Source organism: Symphalangus syndactylus, chromosome 19, assembly GCF_028878055.3.
Source record: "Symphalangus syndactylus isolate Jambi chromosome 19, NHGRI_mSymSyn1-v2.1_pri, whole genome shotgun sequence".
In the NCBI taxonomy this organism is placed as follows: Eukaryota; Metazoa; Chordata; class Mammalia; order Primates; family Hylobatidae; genus Symphalangus; species Symphalangus syndactylus.
In genome coordinates, this window is record NC_072434.2 from 90,389,250 (window position 1) to 90,406,688 (window position 17,439).

At 40.3% G+C, this 17,439-nt stretch overlaps 1 protein-coding gene and 1 long non-coding RNA gene across 4 annotated transcripts in view; both read right to left on the minus strand.

Moving 5' to 3' along the window:
- The window catches only part of SMYD3 (SET and MYND domain containing 3), a 745,729-nt gene that overhangs the window by 253,247 nt on the left and 475,043 nt on the right, over nucleotides 1-17,439 (minus strand). The window contains exon 1 of one of the 3 annotated variants that reach the window (XM_063613546.1): nucleotides 4,029-4,280. The exons of the other annotated variants lie outside the window; for them this stretch is intronic. The gene's annotated coding sequence lies outside the window, so the exon portion shown is untranslated. Of the gene's footprint in view, nucleotides 1-4,028; nucleotides 4,281-17,439 lie in introns of those variants that run through there. 3 annotated transcript variants of the gene reach the window in all.
- On the minus strand, nucleotides 1,137-2,478 carry LOC134731919 (uncharacterized). Its single transcript, XR_010114646.1, has 2 exons — nucleotides 2,332-2,478; nucleotides 1,137-1,723 (listed from the first exon to the last, which is right to left on the minus strand). It is a non-coding gene; the product is annotated as an uncharacterized lncRNA (long non-coding RNA).

The following is a 17,439-nucleotide window of genomic DNA, read 5'->3' on the forward strand; positions in this document are numbered from 1 at the left end:
GCACAGAAAAGCATTGACATGAGGTCTATAAAAAAATAAGTATAAGCTGGGCACTCTGGCTCACGCCTGTAGTCCCAGCTACTTGGGAGGCTGAGGTGGGAGGATTGCTTGAGCCCAGGAGTTCAAGGCCAGCCTGGGCCACACAGTGAAACCCCATCTCTTAAAAAAAAAAAAAATACAATAGTAAAAGGGAAAGGAAACATCATGCTAAAGAAAAAGAACTGGCCGGGCGCAGTGGCTCACGCCTGTAATCCCAGCAAAGGCCGGGCGCGGTGGCTCACGCCTGTAATCCCAGCAAAGGCCGGGAGCGGTGGCTCACGCCTGTAATCCCAGCACTTTGGGAGGCCGAGGCAGGTGGATCACCTGAGGTCAGGAGTTCGGGACCAGCTTGGTCAATGTGGTGAAACCCAGTCTCCACTAAAAATACAAAAATTAGCCGGGCGTGGTGGTGGGTGCCTGTAATCCCAGCTACTTGGGAGGCTGAGGCAGGAGAATTGCCTGAACCTGGGAGGTGGAGGTTGCAGAGAGCTGAGATCATGCCACTGCTCTCCAGCCTGGGCGACAAGAGCAAAATTCAGTCTCAAAAAAGAAGAAAACAAAAAAGAAAAAGAAACAGAACAACAGCATACCTGTGAAAATCTTTCAACACAGCAAACACAAGAAATCTTGCTCTCAGTAGGACAAAAGCAGGCAGAAGTGCTGTGGAAGAGGAGCCAGGAGGGGTGAGATGAGGGCAGAATGAGGGAGCACAGCGAGCTAACTAAGGTCAAAGAAAAAGAAAACAAGGAAGCTGGAATTATGTTACTGAGAATAAAATAGACATTGGAAAGAAATAATGGAAAAACAGTTCAGCCAATGTGTGGCCATTCAGAACCATCCTGCCTTGTCGGTCTAGCGCTAAGAATGATGGGAGAAGGGGCTTCCAATCTTTTTCTATGATTTTTTTTTTGTACCTAGTTAAGAACCCACTGCATTTACAGTTATCAATAAAACTGTTCTGCTTAATACCATAATACAAGTGTCTTTCCAAAGTTTTTTGTTCCCTGAGGACAGAATAACAAATGTCAGAACATGAACACTTTTAGGGCTTCTGATACATACTGTTGCCAAAAGTATCAGCAAGGTATGAGGCCATCAGCACTGCCACCATTAATTTTTATTGTTTTTTTTTATTTTGAAAGAATTTTAAACTTAGAGAACAGTGCAAGAATAGAATAGTATAACTTATTTTTTCTTAGCTCTTTGAAAGTTAGTTGCCAACACAACGGCCCATCACCTCCAAATTGTGTATTTCTTATACACAATGACATTGTCCTACACCTACGAAAATCAGGAAGTTAACATTGATACATTACTACCATCTAACCCTAGGTTCACCAATCAGTCCACCATGATCCTTTTTCACAGCGAAAGCTTCCAGTTCAGAATCAAGGCTTCTGTTTGCTTGACTTTCATGAGCTTGATACTTTTAAAACTAGAGGCCAGTTATTTCGTTGTGTAATGCGTCTCGGTTTGGGGTTGCTTGATGGTTCTTCATGAACAGATCCAGGTTCTGCATCTTTGGCAGGAGTATCACAGGTATGATGCTGAGTTCTCATACCCTACCGCGTGGTACATAACTTCAATCAGTCTTATGACTGATGCTATTCATTTCGATCACTTGGTGAAAGTGTTATCTGCCAGACTGCTCCACTGCGAAGTTTCTCATTGTCTCTTTGAATTCCTAGGAATTTGGGAGTGGGGAGAGTTACTCTGAGACAATGTACATAGGCCATTCCTCATCAAACGTAGGACTTCAAGCACTGATTTATTCAGATCAATATGAACTCACAAATTCCTATTTTATTCAGTGAGTTACAACCTATTACTATCATTATTTTGATGCTGAAATTGCCACAGATTTGGCTAGCAGGAGCCTCTTCAAGCTGACTCCTATGTCCTTCTGCGACATCCTCATCTTTGGGCATTTCCTTACTTTATGAAACAAGAAGATATCCCAGGCTCATCTTCTACTTCTCTGTCCCAGCCCTGGAATCAGCCATCCTTTCAAAGAGCACCTTTAAGTAGAGAACAGTATCTAGAAACCAAAGTCTCAGACTAGGTGTGCACTAGGTGTTACAGCTCCCAGGCCCTCTCGGTGGACACAGCTGCGAAATATACGTATGTGGAACACACAGACACAAAGATCCACATCTGTGTTTATTTCTACACAGCTCTTTCTCTCTGTGGAATACCAAGAGTTCACACCAATCTCTCTAATGAAGAGTTTTACTCCAGTTCCTTCCCTTTCCAAGACAACCAGCCGTGTCTCTGTTGCCCTCTCCTGCCCACCTCCAAGGTTTCCACGTGAACGCTCTCACTCCCCCTCAGTTCAGACACTCAGCATCGGGCCAGTGTGGCTTCTCTCTCTCTCAGGACCCCGTGCTCCACAATCAAGGCACTCGACTTGCTTGGCCTCATCTCATGACTTTTGAACCGAGCTTTAGAGAAACAATAAGAACAAGACATTATCAATTTTATAGATGAGTCTGAATATTTTAAATGTTTGCCATCATATTTCTGTAAAAACTGTGCTTCACGTGCATTGTCTATTTACCTATACACACCTTACTGATTTCTTTTTAAACTTTTTTCTTCGTTTAGAGATGGGGTCTTGCTCTGTCATCTAGGCTGGAGTACAGTGGCAAAATCACAGCTCACTGCAGCCTCGAATTCTGGGGTTCATGCAATCTTCCTGCCACAGCCTCCCAAGTAGCTAGGACCACAGGTGTGCACCACCATGCTGGCTTTTTTTTTTTTTTCCTGTAGAGATGGATTTTGCTATTTTTCCCAGACTGGTCTCAAACTCCTGGGCTCAAGCAATCCTCCTGCCTTGGCCCCCCAAAGCACTGAGATTACAGGCATGAGCCACCATGCCCAGCAGATTGCTTCTTGATTAGTTTACACTCTGTGTGTGTTAAAGGTATCAATACTTTGGCTTAAATGTTGCAGATAATTTCTTGATATCTTCTTTGGTTCTTGACTTACTTTTTTTTAATAGAAAATTGTATTTTGTTGATTTAGAAAGCCTGAACCCCTTGCTACTTTTCTATTTCCTCTGAGCCCCATTTTTCTCTGAGCTTTTTGCATTTCTAAATTTCTCCATTACTCTCTACTCCAGTGATTCTCAATCAGGGGTGATTTTGCTCCTCCCCCCGGAAGTCTGGCAATGTTTGGAGACATTTCTGATTCTGAAGACTGGGTAGGAAAGTATGATTAGCATCTAGTGGCAAAGGCCTAGGATACTGCTAAACACCCTACAACGCCCAAGACAGCCCCTACAACAAAAGGTTATCCAGCCCAAAATGTCACTAGTGCCAAATGCTTTTGGAGTCTCTCCAATGCTTTACAGCTATTCTTTTGATTTCTTCCAAAACAAGACATTAGAAAAGAAAGGCTAAAAGAGGAATATTTTTAATGTAGGCAATGACTTTTTTCTAAATCCTAGGTCTGAGTTACAAATATTGATCATAGAACCTTATAGAATCCAAAAGCATTGTCAAAAAGACCAACCAAAAAAAACCCTGTCTTTGTTATTTCCACAAAAGATGATTGTAGCTGTTTTCTTGACATAAAGAGACTCACCTAATTCATCAAGTTTTAAATCTGTGTTTGTCATATGGTCAAGAATTCATATCTAGCTTACCTAGGTCCATCTGTGCTATCTTAAATGCCAATGAAAGAAAAATGTAATTAATAATTTAATTTTTTCAACTCCTATAAGGCCAGTACCAAGGTACTAAATGTAAATATATACATACATATATATATAAATGTACATCTATAAAATACATAGTTTTAAAAATAAAGAATAGTATTACAAATAAAATTGTTGCTTTCTTGGAACTCAGGCCTTTGAAAGAAAATACACCTACAGCAGCATGGCATGAAGCAATTTAACAAGATATGTAAGATCTATTAGAAAGAAAGGAGATTTTTCTCTTCACAAACATAATATATATCTTCTTGGTTATAGACTTGTTACTTGCCTGCCAGAAGAGTTTCCTATCATTTTCACAAGTATTCAATTCTCAGAACCAAGGGACTTCACAGTTTCTTCTACCCAGTCGAAGCAGTGCCTTATGGGGTCCACCTGAACGTAATCCTATCCTACTGACGGATTTGACATCTATTTCTGCCACCATCACGCAAGAGCACAGCAGACTGCTGAATGCAGTAAGACTTATCTAGAGGCTCACAGGCAAGCAAAATCTATACTGACTTCCTTTTCTTCAGCATGATACCTTTCAAAAAGTACCATAAATAAAACAGTGTTCTCAAGACCTGTGATTTTCAATGAGAACTTGGGGAGGCTTCTTGTGGTCTTGATTTCCTAATGAGCTATGGGAACTTACATAATGAAGAGAATTCTTCTTGCCCACTTAGGTTTCAAAAGCCTACAAAGTCTGTAAATTCTGTTTCCTTTCCAACAAACACTAAACCTAACTTGGTATTCGAAACTTTAACCTCTCCATTTCAAATGCTTTAGTTTTGGTCCTGACTCATTACAAGAAAGGAGCCTGTTAGAATAGCAAAATAATAATGATGATGAAATCATAACAATAACGATAACAGCAGCTAACACTTACTGAACTGGGCACTATATGTCAGATACTATTCTGAATGCTCTATCGGTGTAAACTCACATAATTCTATGATAAGCTACAAAGCAGATACTCATCATAATAATCAGTCCCATTTCATAGATAAGAAAACTGAAGCCCAGGAGTGTGAGTAGTTTTTTCTATGTTAGAAGCAGAATTGAAATCAGAAAGCCTGACTGTAAACTCATGGTCTTTAACCACTTTTCTGGCTCTCTGATTCCCACCCTCTCAACTTTTAACGCGACTGAATCTGAAACTCATCATTCATTATAGCATCAAACCTCCATCTCCCTCTTCTTAAGGCCTATCTGCAAGAGCATGTACCTGTTTATACAGCTCCTCGTATAAATGTGTATAGGTTTGTCTAAGTAAACAGCAAATTTGATTGTAAAAATAAAAACTAAAGAGAATATCGTTTGCTTTGTAAAGGTAACGGTGAATGATTCTCAACGCCAATACCAGAAACATGTGGCAATCACAAGGCAGTTACCAATTTAACAGAGAGAAAGAAAGCACGAAGTATATCTCTCGGTCTCTGATAGAAGCTCCTTTCTTCGCCTCGGGTGAAGATCAGGAGTTCTGCTTCTGCTGCCCTTGCTGCCACCAAACAGCAAAGGTCAAGGAAGACGGGGGAGCTTTGAAGCCTTCTGACATGGGCACAGAATTCTACTACGTCTTTTTGTTTGAGTACAAAATATAACTCTACCCTGAAGAAAGCCTGAGAGTTAATCTTCCTGTGGTACAGATGGTATATTCTGATTCCTGATCACCCACACTGCCCCACAGAGCCCCTGACACAGAATTGTCTGTAGTCAAGTAATGGGAGGTGAGGAAGTGGCCTCAGAGAAGGACTAACGTCCATGGACTTGAGTTCCTACAACCACAAAAATACCTGCTTGGCCAACTAGCCACCCAGTCTAGTATATAAAGATTGGTCATGCAGATTTGTGGAAAGAAAGAGGTCTGGGAAATGCTTCTTGGAAGGCAGAATATTTATTTATTCATCATTATATTATTGATCAGCCTCCCTACACCCTGATGTAATTATCACTCCATTGATGAAAAGCTACCTCAATTCAATTCTATTGCTTTCTCAGCAATACAGGCAAACATTTTACATATCAAGTTTTTTGTTTGTATATTTTTATTCATTTGTCAGCAAATCAAAACCCATTCAAACGGAAAATGGAAAGATGGAAAAACGAAACTGCATTTCAATGTGACATTGAGCACAGGATATCAGCAGCTCACTTTGTGGGTTCTGTTGTTGCTTCGACATTCTGTCTGTGACCTCTTGGAAGGCTTGACTGGTAGGGGCACAGCACTTCAAACCGTGACATAATCAGGTTTCCTCTCCTAGGTTAAGAGGGACACTGATCGCTGGAAACATGAACATCCACAGCAACTGAGAGTGAGCTCTGCTGAACACACACAGACTGCGGGCCTTCGTTAAATAAATGCAAGTCTAAAGCAAATGGCAAGAGAACTCAAATTCATGATCATTATGAAGCAAATGCATTGCTCTACTTAAGACATTAGTCCCTCTACAGAGAGGCTGTCATCTCTTTGCACAAGTCAATATGGGCAAAAATTGTTTTCAAAATCCAGGTTGGTTCTCAAACCTAATGATATGTGCATTAAAATGCACATACCAGAGAAAAATGCTTTCTCAAGCATCTATACAATGATGTTCATTACAGAAATGTTTGTTATGGTGGAAAATGAGGGCCAATGTCTATCAACAGGAGATCGAGTATGAGAACTACAGTGCACAGCGAGGGGGTAAGAACATGGGTGCTGGAGTCACACAGCCTTGCTTGAAATCCTGACTTTGACACACACTAACAGTGTGACCTGAGGCAACTTACATAACCTCTGTAAATCTTGGTTTCCTCGTCTGTATATAAAGAGTTTAATAAAACACCTGACATATATGAGCTCAATAAATGTTAGCAATTATTATTATGCTACATTATTATTATGCTATGTATATGGACATTTTAAAAAGATAGGGCTGTATCTATTAGCGTAGAAAGATGGCCTGTGTCATTGTTAAGAAAACGTTTCTAGCAAATTGTAGATGAGTATAACTAATTTAACTCTGCATGTGCATATATTGTGTGGATACACATGGAAAGTATTTGGGGCTACACACCAAATTGTTACAATAAATCCCCTTCAAAAATTAGCAGTGGCTGGGAGGAGAAGGCTTTCACTTCTGCACTTTCCATGGTGCCAGGGTAATACCACCTCACAATAGTAAATAGCAAAAATAGCAACCTTAACTCTAGATTTTCTTACCTAAATTTTAATTCTTTGAAGAATTTTCCATTTCCCTTTTTCAAATCAGGATATAGGATGCAATTTAGAAAGAGTGAGATCACTTGTTAGACTGTACAATTTTTAAGCATCAATAAAGTATACCACTGAACTTCTCTACCAATCCATTCTCTAAACTTCCCAACCAGGTGTGCCTCTCCATTTAGGACACAGGCAGGTTTTTGTTCCAACTCACAGTGTAACTGCCCTGGTTTCAGTATCCACGGTGAATGAGAACAGCCAAGAGACACAAGTGCTGGGAATTAAAGAAGCATCTACTTAAAAACCAAGCTCTTGCTAATCAGTGATAAGAGCCTCAAGAGATGACATGCTGAAGGCACCGAGGGAGAGCTGTGCTGGAATGTCTGTCTGTGCATAACTGTGGTCCTTCAAAACGAGCAATTAGAAAACAGAGACGAGATAATATGGCTAGCTCTAGCAGATGACTCAAATGTGTCTTGTTACTAGATTAGAGAATTCAAAGATATGACAGAGAATATTAAATGTCTGAAAATGACCAAGTGAAGCTGCTTGAATCATTTCCCTCACAGTTTTCAGTAGAAAAGAGTTGTTCTTTCCCAGTTTCCAAAATCATTACTATATTAGCATTGTCAAGGAAAGAAAAGGACTTATGTTTTGTACTTGTCACAGTGTAGAGGATGATGCTGAGAATAAATTGTTTCACTTTGGGAGTTATATTTACTGGAAAATGAAGCCATGGCTTTCCACTTTAAGACAAAGAGAGGGACATACAACAAAAAAGACGGGCTATAGGGGCATGAGTTCAAATCCTGGATTTCCAATTTCCAGCTATGTATCTTTGGTGAGTCATTTAACCTCAGAACCCACTTCACAGGACTATTACAAAACTGTGTGTGTGTGTGTGTGTGTGTGTGTGTGTGTGTGTGTGTGTGTGTGTGTGTGTGTTACTGAAAAATATTATCCAGTACTTAGTACACACCTAGTAGTTGTTAGCTACTATTTCAGAGAGACTTCTGTGGATGGCATATACTGATGATTTGGTTAAAAAAATAAAGAATAAAGACAGTTAATTCTTTCAAAATTATTATATGACTATCACTGTTAGGTGGGAGGGGATAAAATGAGGAACTACAGAGATCACTGAATTTACAGCAAATGTCCTGGCCAGGTAACCTAGAGGTTAAATTGAGATGAAAATCAGGTTGCTTCTATCATAGTCCAAGATTTTTTCACACTCCATCAGATTCTGCTTTCTGCAATATAATATGGAAGCGAGAAAACAAAAAATATTCCAGGATACAGTCACAGATGTACTGTATAGCTTACATTTTATCTTTCTCCCAAAAAAGAGGAACCTCATTCTGCCTGAACAACAAAAGGTTAAAGATGTATTGGTGGACAGCACCTAGGAAGGGAGATACAGCAAGTGGACAGCACCTAGGAAGGGAGATACAGTAAGTGAATGGTATCTAGGAAGGAAGATACAGCAAGTGGACAGCACCTAGGAAGGGAGATACAGCAAGTGGACAGCATCTAGGAAGAGAGATACAGCAAGTGGACAGCACCTAGGAAGGGAGATACAGCAAGTGGACGGCATCTAGGAAGAGAGATACAGCAAGTGGACAGCACCTAGGAAGGGAGATACAGTAAGTGGACAGCACCTAGAAAGGGAGATACAGCAAGTGGACAGCACCTAGGAAGGGAGATAAAGCAAGTGGACGGCACCTAGGAAGGGAGATACAGCAAGTGGACAGCACCTAGGAAGGGAGATACAGCAAGTGAACGGTATCTAGGAAGGGAGATACAGCAAGTGGACGGTATCTAGGAAGGGAGATACAGCAAGTGGACGGCATCTAGGAAGGGAGATACAGCAAGTGGACAGCACCTAGGAAGGGAGATACAGCAAGTGGACAGCACCTAGGAAGGGAGATACAGCAAGTGAACGGTATCTAGGAAGGGAGATACAGCAAGTGGACGGTATCTAGGAAGGGAGATACAGCAAGTGGACGGTATCTAGGAAGGGAGATACAGCAAGTGGACAGCATCTAGGAAGGGAGATACAGCAAGTGGACAGCACCTAGGAAGGGAGATACAGCAAATCTAACTCAGAAGAAAAGAAACAGATTGCCCTGAACATGACAGTGCCCATCAGAAAGGGAGCTATACCCTCCACCCAAATGTGTGCCAAACACAAAGACGTCTCACATCCCTCTAAAAACCGAAAAGAGGTACCAGTACTGCGACGGTCATTTTCTGGAACTCATTAATTGAATCACGAAGAGAATTATGTTAGGTCCAAACACTCAACCTCAGAAAAAGCTGTGTCCTAGACACTAGGCTAGCCCACACCAACCACGAAGAAAGCACAGACAGAAATTTCCAGGACTTGGTGTCTTTGAAAAGGCAGAGACTCCAGCCATAAGCTTAGCAATGTACCCTCTTGATGAAGGAAGTGAGCATGATCTCTCCCTGTGTCATGTGAGTGATGTACGATTAAGCCGAATAGAGGTACTGATTCCGTGATGTTACTGAGAGGAAGCAACAGAATTTTCAGTGACCTAAGGTGTTATATGTGAGAGTCCCAAGTGTTCTAAAGAAAAACCTGGCCCAGCACAGCGGCTCATGCCTGTAATCCTAGCACTTTGGGAGGCCGAGGCAGGTAGATTACCTGAGGTCAGGAGTTTAAGACCAGCCTGGCCAATATGGTAAAACACTGTCTCTACTAAAAATACAAAAATTAGCCACATGTGGTGGCGGGAAGTCCCAGCTACTTGGGAGGCTGAGGCAAGAGAATCGCTTGAACCCTGGAGGCAGGTTGCAGTGAAGGCAGAGATTGCAGTGAGCCAAGGTCGTGCCACTGCACTCCAGCTCATGTGACAGAGTGAGTGAGACTTCATTCCAAAAAAAGAAAAGAAAAGAAAAGAAAATGAAAACCCATACCAGAAAAAAAGTTTCTCTTTCTTCAAAAACAGTCCTTCTTCTGACCTTCCCTAGGTCTTGCAGAAGAGAGCATAAAGAAGTCTTAGATCAAATACTCATCTATATCAGTGACTTCTAAGTAATTACCTGCATCTATAGGATATACAGAGTTTAATCACATACCCTTGAAGACACACTCCACTAAACAAAATTATAAGCACACTTCATTGTATGTACTGAGCTTCGCTCTGCTGTGCTTCATGGATCTTGTGTTTACTACAAATTGAAGGTTTGTGAATCCTTTGTTGAGCAAGTCTATTTGCACCACTTGTCCAATAGCATGTGTGCACTTCATGTGTCTGTTGTCACATTTTGGTAATTCTCACAATACTTCAAACTCTTTCACTGTTCTATCTGTGATGGTTATCAGTGTTCTTTGACATTACTACTGTAATTGTTTTGGGGCACCATCAACGGTGCCCATATGAGACAGTTAACTTAATCCATGAATGTGTGCATTCTGACAGCTTCACCAATTTCCTTCCTGTCTCTCTCCCTCTCCTCAGGCCTCCATATCCCTGAGACACAACAATACTGAAATTAGCCCAGTCAGGAACCTTACAATGGCCTCTAAGTGTCCATGTGAAAGGAGGAGTTGCACGTCTCTCACTGTGATTCAAGAGCTGGAAATGCTGAAGCTCAGTGAAGAAGACACGTCGGGAACTAAGATAAACTGAAAGACACGCGTCTTGCACAAAACAGTTAGCCAAGTTGTGAATGCAAAAGAAACGTTCTTGAGGGAAATTAAAAGTGCTACTCCAGTGAACACACAAATAATAAGAGAGACAGCCTTATTGCCGATATGGAGAAAGTTTGAGTGATCTGGACAGAAGATCAAATAAGTCACAACATTCCCTTAAGCCAAAGCCTAACCCAGAGGAAAGCCCTAACTTGCTTAAATTCTGTAAAGGCTGAGAGAGGTGAGAAATGACAGAAGAAAAGGTGGAAAGTAGCAGAGGTTGCTTCATGAGGTTTAAGGAAAGAAGCCAACTCCGTAACTTCAAACTGCAAGGTGACGTTGCAGCAAGTTATCAAGAAGATCTGGCTGAGATGACTGATGAGGGTGGCAACAATGCAAAGCAGACCTTCAATGTAGATGAAACTGCCTTATATCAGGATGAGATACCATCTAAGACTTCCGTAACTAGAGGAGAGGTCAGTGCTTGGCTTCAAAACTTCAAAAGACAGAATGACTCTCTTGTTAGGCGCTAATGCCAGCTGGTGACTTCAAGTTGAAGCAAATGTTCATTTATCATTTAAAAAATCCTACAGCCCTTAAGAACTGTGGTAAATCTGTACTGCCCATGCTCTACCAATGTAATAACAAAGCCTGGGTGACAGCATCTCTGTTTTTAAGCTTAGTTTACTGAATATCTGAAGTCCACTCTTGTGACCTACTGCTCAGGAAAAATATTGCTTTGAAAACATTACTATTGATTGACAACGCACCTAGTCATCCAAGAGCTCTGATGGAGATGTACAAGAAGACGAATGCTGTTTTCTTGCCTACTCGCACAAAATCTAGTCTTCAGCCCATGGATCAAGGAGCAATTCAACTTTCAAGGCTTATTATTTAAGAAATACATTTTGTAAGGCTATAGTGCCATCAATATTGATTCTTCTGATGGATCTGGGGACAGTAAATTGAAAACCTTCTGGAAAGGATTCACTATTCCAGACACCATTAGGAACATTCATGCTTCATAGAAGGAGATCAAAATATCAACATTAACAAGAGTTTGGAAGGTTGATTCCAATCCTCATGGATGACTTTGAGGGCGTCAAATCTTCAGTGAAGAAAGTAATCAGAAATGAAAAACAAGACATTACAACTGATACCACAGAAATACAAAGGATCATTAGAGACTGTTACGAACAATAATCTTGACAATGTGGACAAATTGAAAAACCTAAAGGAAATAAATCCTGGACATACACAACCTACCAAAATTGAATTAGGAAGAAGGAGAAAGCCTGAAAAAATCAATAATGAGTAGTGGAAGTCCTAGTCAGAGCAACCAGGCAAGAGAAAGAAACAAAGGGCATCCAAATTGGAAGAAAGGAAGTCAAATTGTCCCTCTTCATGAATGACATGATCCTATATACAGAAAAAAACCTAAAGACTCCACCAAGAAGCTCTTTGAACCGATAAATGAATTCAGTAAAGTTGCAAGATACAAAATCAATATACAAAACTACACATCAATGACGAAGTAGTGAAAAAAGAAATTAAAAAAGCAATTCCACTTACAACAGCTACAAAAACATAAATAAAATACCTAACAATAAATTTATTGAAGGAGAGAGAACTCTAGAAGGACAACTATGAAACACTGATGGTAGAAACTGAAGAGAATACAAACAAATGGAGATGTCCAATGCTCATAAATTGGAAGAATTAATATTGTTAAGATGACCATGCTACCCAAAGCAATCTACAGATGTAATGTAATACCTGTCAAAATACCAAACCACATGTTTCACAGAAATATTTTTTTAAATCCTAAAATTTGTATGGAAACACAAAAGACCATGAATAGCCAAAGCAATAATGAGCAAAAATAACAAAACAGGAAGTATCACACTACCTGACTTCAAAATATGCTACAAAGCTACAGGAACCAAAACCATATGGTACTGGTATAAAAACAAACACACAGACCACTAGCACAGAATAGAGAACCTAGAGATAAATTCACATATTTACAGCCAACCAATTGTAAAATGTTTCAAGAAAACAGACTGAGGAAAAGACACCCTGTTTCAATAAATGGTGTTGGGAAGATTCCATATCCAAAGCACAGGAGTGAAAGGAGACCATTATCACTGTATACAAAAATAAACTCAAAATGAATTAAAGATTTGAACATAGCACCCAAAACTATAAAACTACTGGAAGAAAACACTTCAGGACACTGGTCTAGGCAAATATTTTATGGCTAAGACCTCAAAAGTACAGCCAACAAAAATAGACAAATGGCACTATATTAAACTAAAAGGCTTCTGTACAGCAAAGAAGACAACAAGAGGCTGAAGAGACAATCTGTAGAAGAAAAATTTGCAAATTACATGTTCAGCAAGGAATTAATATCCAAAATATAATCCAATTAAAAAGTGGGCAAATTATACGAATAGAAATGTCTCAAAAGAAAATATGCAGGCCAGGCACGGTGGCTCACGCCTGTAATCCCAGCACCTTGGGAGACAGAGGTGGGCAGATCACCTGAGGTCAGGAGTTCGAGACCAGCCTGGCCAACATGGTGAAATCCCATGTCTACTAAAAATACAAAAAATTAGCCGGGCGTGTTGACACACGCCTGTAATCCCAGCTACTCAGGAGGCTGAAGCAGGAGAATTGCTTGAGCCTGGGAAACAGAGGTTGCAGTGAGCCAAGATCGTACCACTGCACTCCAGCCTGGCTGACAGAGCGAGACTCTGTATCAAAAAAAAAAAAAAAAAGAAAATATGCAAATGGTCAGCAAATATATGAAAAAATGTTCAACATCACTAATCACCAGGGAAATACGAATCAAAACCACAATGAAATATCATCTTACCCCAGTTAGGATGGCTGTTATCAAAAAAAGAAAAGATAACATGCTGGTGAAAATGCAGAGAAAAGGGAACTCATACACTATTGGTGGGAATGCAAATAGGTACAGCCACTATAGAAAAGAAAGAGTACGGTATTTCCAAAAAACCTAAACCGAACTACCATAGGATGCAGCAATCCCAGCACTGGGTTTTCTTTCTTTCTTTTTTTTACAAAAGAAAGGAAATCAAAGGGATACATACAACCCAATGCGTATTGCAGCACTATTCACAATAGCTAAGATACTGAATCAACCTAAATATCCATCAGTGGATATTTAACTCCATAAAAGACATACAAGTAACACCACTCTACTTTCAGGCATGAAGCATTAATGTATAAAGAAAACATAGTATACAGACATGACGGAAAACTGTTCAGCCATAGAAAAGAATGGAATATCCCGTCATTTTCAGCAACAGGAATGAGCCTGAAGGACATTACGTTAAGTGAAATATGTCAAGCACAGAAAAACAGATATCACATGTTCTGGCTCTTATGTGGGAGCAAAAAAGATATTTTTTGTGTGCTCATCAAAGTAGAACTTGTGGGTACTGGAGGCTGGGAAGTGGAAGAATGGGAGGGAGGTTGTTTGATGGATACAAAATTACAGTTACGGCTGGGTGTGGTGGCTCACGCCTGTAATCCCAGCACTTTGGGAGGCCGAGGTGGGTGGATCATGAGGTCAGGAGATCGAGACCATGGTGAAACCCCATCTCTACTAAAAATACAAAAAAATTAGCCAGGCGTGGTGGCAGGTGCCTGTAGTCCCAGCTACTCGGGAGGCTGAGGCAGGAGAATGGTGTGAACCTGGGAGGCAGAGCTTGCAGTGAGCCGAGATCACGCCACTGCACTCCAGCCTGGGTGACAGAGTGAGACTCCGTCTCAAAAAAAAAAAAAAAATTACAGTTACATAGAGAGGATGGAGTTTGTGTGTTCTGCAGCATTGTATGCTGAATATGCTCAACTGTATTATATTTTTCAAAAAGTTAGAGGGGAGTATTTTTTAATGTTCACAACACAAATAAACGATAAATATGTGAGGTGATGGATATAGTAGTCACTGTGATTTGATCATTACACATTATATACACATGTGAAAATATCACTCTGTATCCCATAAATGTGTACAATTATTACGTGTCAACTAAAAAGGAAAAAAGGAGTTGCATCATCGCCACACCTGTCACATAGATCATACATACCCGCACACAAATTATGTTATTTACTATGTATCACCGATGTCAGAGCCCTAAAAAGCCTTATTAAGCCTCTTGACTACAGTTTTCAAACTTTTTTTTGCAGTGGAACACTTATATCAAACAATGTTACATAAATCCCAAAATAGAATCCCCCAATAACAGTGATCTCATGAAATCAAGGCGAGGCACGTGGACGTTTAGTGGGGGTGCACGAGCATGCCTGTGCTTGTAGGGAGAGGACAGGGCTGCTTCCCCAAAACACTGTTTGAAAAAATCACTGATGTATTACAAGCTCCTTATTCCCAGACAAACTTAGTATGGAGTCACCTGCCGGGTAAGGAACTTTCTTATACATACAATGAGGGCTACAGACTAGACCTTTAGTCTGTATGTTTCTAGCAATGTTTTATGACACTATTATATAGGGTTTTCATAGGAAATCACATAAAGAAAGGACCATTGATACAATAATCATTATAATAAATCATACTAAATGATCTTGGTAGCAAACTGGTTGTCAAGCAAAGAAGGATTATGGGTTTATTCAGACCAACTTCTGGAATCGTATTTATGTATTAAATATATATTAAATACCAAGGTCAGAAACCAAATGAAGTATTAACTGGCAAAATCCATTATTACAATAGAAATGACATTGATCCATGGAAATAAAAATTATTTCAGATTAAAAAGAAGTTATGGGGCCAGGCGCGGTGGCTCACGGCTATAATCCCAGCCCTTTGGGAGGCCGAGGCAGGCAGATCGCGAGGTCAGGAGATCAAGACCATCCTGGCTAACGTGGTGAAACCCTATCTCTACTAAAAATATAACAACTTAGCCAGGCGTGGTGGTGGGTGCCTGTAGTCCCAGCTACTTGGGAGGCTGAGGCAGGAGAATCGCTTGAACCAGGGAGGCGGAGGATGCAGTGAGCAGAGATCACGCCACTACACTCCAGCCTGGGTGACAGAGCGAGACTTCGTCCCAAATAAAAAAAAAAAAAAAAAAAAGTTATGGAAGAAGCTGATTTCAAAGGGTTTTACTGCTATGAAGATAAAATTAGGTTGGTTTCACTCTAGCTTTATTGTAGTCTGCAGAGACTAAACTGAAATCAGCCATTTTAATTCAGAAGCAATATTTAGGCTGTAGAAAGCAGAGTGATAACCACCCTGCCTTTGTTTAAAATCTCTGAGACAGAAGGGATATTTCCTGTGGCAGCATAAATTACACAGTCTCTAAAGTTACATTGAAATGACCCTTACACCCTTGCAGCAATGTGCAATTTTGTGGCTGTAATTTTCTCAAACTGCTTAATAAAACCTTCTCCTTTCCATCAGAAAAAAAGAATAAACCAAATACCAAGAACTCCATAAAAGGCATACAAGTAACATTACTCCACTTTCAGCCATGAAGTATTAATTCACTGTTGGTCAGGCAAACTGAATTAGCACTCTTTTCCCATAGGACATCATCCTGTCAAAATGTCACCCAGAAACAACCCCGCAGATTACAGGAAGGGGCTGAAATTCCCCACAGTGCATCTCATAACCATAAATGGCCTCAGAGTTTCAGTACCTGTCATGATCAGATCACCCAACACCTGGGAATCTCTCACTCTCCCCCTCCTCCACCCACATATTTGCCACTAACACACCAATAATTGGTAGTATGTGCATTTCTGAGCATTGCCAGCCATGAGCTGCCTGCCCTAGCACTGAAGGGGAGACAGATGGCAATCAGACGGAATGGGATGGAAAGCTCATATCCGTGTCCTGGATCTGCCCGGGATTCACTGGGCAACAACCTCTCATCAAAGATGGGATCATAAAGCTCAATTCCTTTGCATTCGAATGCCAGGAATCCTAATTTGATAATTTCTACCATGAACTTTGGTGTCTTCTGTACTCATATTTGCTTTCTGCTCTTTTGAGAAAAAAAGTCATATACAATATTGTGACTATGAAATCATCTTCTCATTTTTAGTGATTCCAGGTCAGGTGAAAACAGAACCGTTAGTTTCCATTCCAAACACTGATACATGTAAAAGGTTTTATACTTTAGCAGAGTCCTGATTGGAAAAGATGTAGATTCGGAGAGTTCAGGCAGACATGGGTTCAAATACTAGCTCCACTACTTAACTAGTTACGTAATTTTGGGTATGTGAACTAACTACTCTGGGCTTTAATTTCCTCAAATGTATATAATAAGAATGATAATCATGTATGCTTTAGGGATCGCTGCAAGGTGCAGGCTAAACATGCTAAATATGCAACTAGCATACAGCCGAGCAATTTGCATTCCTGAGCATTTATCCCAAAGACAGGAAAAACTACGTTCCCATAAAACCAGTGCATGAATGTTTACAGCAACTTTATTTATAATAACAAAAAACTGGAAGCAACACAGATGCCCTTCAAAGGGTGAAAGGTTAAACTGTGGTCCATCCACACCATGGAATACTAATTGGTAATAAAAAAAAAAAAAAACTAGGGATAAGGGCAACAACCTGGATAAATCTCTGGAGAGTTATTGTCCCTTTAAGCGAAAGAAAAAACCCAGAAGGTTACACACTGCATTTTCTATTTATATAACTTCCTTGAAACGGCAACACTAGAGAAATGGAGTACAGATTAGTGGCTCTACAGGTTAAAGAGCGGCTGGGATGTAAGCAAAGTGAATGTATCTATAAAAGGGCAACATGAGGAACTCTTGTGGTGATGGAAAT